We start from the raw sequence: 3,604 nt of genomic DNA, 5'->3' as shown, positions 1-3,604 counted from the left end.
TTACTTACATATTAACACAATAGTATTCCTGAATTACTACATTTTTTAGTTGGAAATCAGAATTTTGCTATCAGTTTAAAGGAATTTTTAAAGTCACAACTTGTAAATTGATGATGTTTATGAAACTGCTTTGAATAACTTCAGTAACTACAATCTGATTTATGTGAATATGAGCCACAGCTTAAGCACTGAATACATTGGGACAAGCTGTGCAGTGCTTAAACAAATTCAAGAGAAAAACCTTAAAAGCTAAAATAATGAGCATTATTTTGAGAAAAGTTTGCAAAATTTTGCTCTGTAATACAAAGAGAAGAAAAGTAAGGGTAGTTGTCTCTGAATATCTGCTTGGCATTCTGATGAATAATATAATATTCCTCCTTTTATTATTATCAGAGTTCACCATGAAATCTTGACAGCTAAAATGATAAAAATGTATTTGCATTTGAGTATAAGATGCAAGAGACAAGAAACAGTGTTGGACACAAAAACTGGATCAGAACACTGTGTTTTTTAATTTTATTTCAAATTTTGGGTTCACAGATTCATAAGATAAATAACCCTAATTTATCTAGCTAGTACTAGAGATATGTAATTTACAAATATCAAAAAGCACAGGAAAGTGAAAGGACATTAAGCAACAATTACTGCTTTGAGGACAGACATACGTTGGAAATATAAGAGAAAGAGTGAGAATGGTCTTTAGCATGTCTAAACATTTGCTAGAAAATTTGTCTTACAAAACACACACACTCGTTGCAGGTTACATTTTAGACCCTAATCTTCATTCATAATTAACTTATCCAAAGGTGGTAAAGAAATCTTACCTGTCTTCTGCCTCATTTGTTCTGAGGAAAAAATGAATAAAATATATTTATTAACTTTGGAGTTAGCATTTAAGCAAAGACCATAATGTCACTTAGTATTTCATTAGTTTTGATAGAGTAAGATAAATTAAAATTTTACTATAAATAAATGTATTACAGAAGAAACCTGAAAATCTAAGTATAATAAATCTTAACTATGGCAATGATATATAAAAGGTATCTAAATTTAAGTGGTCTCTTGATTGATCATTGTTTAAATAGAATTCATTTCAGATGAGTAGGCAAAGTGAAAGGAAAAGGAAATCAACAAGTAAATTGTAGCGTGATCTTTTAAAATCTTGGTAATTTCTGGAACCTCTGTTCACTGTTGTCTAAAGGGGGAAAGGGTGATTACATACAATAATTTAGTGTATTGTTACTAAAATGGTATCACTGTAGAGCTCCCTTTTACTGTTGTGTAATACAAAATAATAATTGTTCCTTCATTTGAAATTTCCTCCACTTTTGTTGATTAGAAATGATGAAGAGATTACCTGGCACAAGAGGAATTCACGCAAATAAGATCACTTAGCATCTCTAAATAAATATAACAGGATCATATTAGGTAGCCCATGAAGACTGACCAACACAGAGTCAGGCCATAAATGAACACTCTCAGCTAAGGAGCTGCAGGTGGTCAGAGTTCTGTCTGTCCTGTGTCACAATTGCATTGCATCAGTCACAGAGATCAGCACCCTTTTTACGGTCACTTTCTCATCTACATAGATGCTGTAACTCTATTCCAAAAGCAACATGATCTTAAACTACTCATGGAGACCTTAGAATGAATGGTAGGTAATGTCTTTGATAATTTACTTTTCAGTTCTTTCATGTATTTAAGTTTCTGATGAAATATGAAATTCAACTCCAATTTAGATATAATATTCACTTACCATCTCACGTGTTCCACCTAATATAAACGTAAAAACACCTTCTTATAGTCTCAGGAAGACTATTTCTATAAATATACAGTAACACATTTTCTATAAAGGAAATCCCATAAAGTTTTCATCTAAATATATATATATTTTTTTTTACCGCTACCCGGGATTGAACTCATCACTGCCTGCTTATGCCGCTGAGTTAAATCCCGAGCCCCTTCATCTAAATATCTGTTAACTTCCTTACACCTGACACTATTGTTTAGAAAGGAATAAATTTTATTTTTCACTGGAAACTCCCTCTCATCTGTTCCAAACTTTCCTTATAGCATTTTTCACCTCCTTATTCCTAAAAGTATAAATCAATGGGTTAAGCAATGGAGTTAGCATGGTGTAAAAAATGGTCACCATTTTGTCAATGGAGAAGGCAGCTGGAGGTCATGCATACATACAAATGCACGGGATGAAGAACAAAATCACAACAGAAATGTGGGATCCGCAGGTGGACAGAGCCTTCCTCTGCCCTTCAGAACTGTGCTTCCTCAGGGAGAACAAGATGATACCATAGGAGACAAGCAACAAGGAGAATATGACAATGCAGAAGGACCCACTGTTGGCAACCACTAAAAGGCCAAAGATGTGTGTGTCAGTGCAGGCAAGCTTCAGTAATGGGTACAAGTCACACATGAAGTGGTCAATGACATTGGGGCCACAAAACGGGAGCTGGAAAGTGAAGAGAATTTGGATGACAGAATGTAAGAAGCCACCTGTCCAGGCTATGCCCATCAGAACATAACACAGCCTCCTGCTCATGATGGAAGAGTAGTGTAAAGGCTTGCAAATGGCCACGTAGCAGTCATAGGCCATAGCAGTGAGGACAATCACCTCCACCCCTGCAAGGAAGTGTTCAGCAAAGAGCTGCATCATGCAGCCTTCAAGGAGATGATTTTCCTCTCATGAAGGGAGTCAACAATCATCTTTGGTGTGATGATGGAAGAGAAGCAGGCATCCAGGAAGGACAGGAAAGCCAAGAAGAAGTACATGGGCGAGCCCAGCAGGGCAGGGCTGCAGATGATGGTCACCACAATTAGCATGTTGCTGCCAATAGTTGCAGTGTAGACAAACAAAAATACAACAAACACTATTTACTGAATATTTGGATTCTGAGAAAGCCCCAGGAGTACAAATTCAGTCACAAAGCTGTGGTTCTGCATGATTTCTGAAAGAAAAGTGAAAATATAAAACAATGATCATATAAATCTGAAGTTATAATGAAGCATTACTTCAAACACTTTTGCAATTGTACAGTCATAAATAAATTCATACATAATTTTTGAAAATTTCTTGAGTATGTTTGTCATCACTGAAAATAAAAATTAGAAATTTGTTCAATTTCATATCCAAGGATGAGACAGAATTTGGAAGTAAATGAATTACTAACTACATAAAAAGAATCAGTTTTTCAAAGACAATTAGGTTTCTTTGTATCTCTGACATCTAATTGTTGTCTATTGGCCTCCTTATATCAATTACTGAAAGGCATTCTGAAGCTACCCTCAGGATAGAAGTAAGGAAAGATTGTTATTTATTAATCAGATCTATCATTGCCATGGACAGCTAGTCTATCATTCTTGCTAAGAGCACTGTTTTATCTACCATCAGGAAACAAAATAATAGGTGGTTTAAAAGAACTACAAACGTATGGTTTCTTTTAACAAATCTCTTTGAAGCCTTGAAAAAGTTTGAGACTATGCATGTCTTAACTCATTTTGTATGAAAGAGAAAAGCCTATTGGAAAAGCCTGGCTCTAGCTTCAAGTAAGATCTGTATTGATTATCGATACTCTTCCTCTTATTCATC

General features: G+C 34.9%; 1 pseudogene; it reads right to left on the bottom strand.

Moving 5' to 3' along the window:
• Positions 1-2,047: 2,047 nt before the first annotated feature.
• Positions 2,048-2,958, bottom strand: LOC100722343 (olfactory receptor 4C15-like; annotated as a pseudogene).
• Between the last annotated feature and the right edge of the window lie 646 nt (positions 2,959-3,604).

This window comes from Cavia porcellus, unplaced genomic scaffold (genome assembly GCF_034190915.1).
Source record: "Cavia porcellus strain 051 isolate PalLab524CR breed Dunkin Hartley unplaced genomic scaffold, mCavPor4.1 scaffold_17, whole genome shotgun sequence".
NCBI lineage: Eukaryota > Metazoa > Chordata > Mammalia > Rodentia > Caviidae > Cavia > Cavia porcellus.
Note: the sequence above shows the minus strand (reverse complement) of the source record. Positions and strands in the feature narration are given on the sequence as shown.